Source organism: Penaeus monodon, chromosome 33, assembly GCF_015228065.2.
Source record: "Penaeus monodon isolate SGIC_2016 chromosome 33, NSTDA_Pmon_1, whole genome shotgun sequence".
Taxonomy (NCBI): Eukaryota; Metazoa; Arthropoda; class Malacostraca; order Decapoda; family Penaeidae; genus Penaeus; species Penaeus monodon.
The window spans coordinates 11,978,669-11,978,873 of NC_051418.1; positions in this window are offsets into that span (position 1 = coordinate 11,978,669).

Here is a 205-nt window from a genome sequence, read left to right on the forward strand (position 1 = left end):
GAAAAGGGGACATCGAAAGGGACAAGATGGTGGTGATAAGGATAAGATTTTTGTTAGTTCTGAAATTAATTTTTTTGTGTCTCTAAAGGAGGAGCAGCAGATGATAGGTGTTATGGCTTACATGAAAAACAATTCCCGAATTGATTATCACTCGTATTTACCGGTGTTACGTAGAGAGTAAAAAATGCTGCAAAGGAGTATGTAT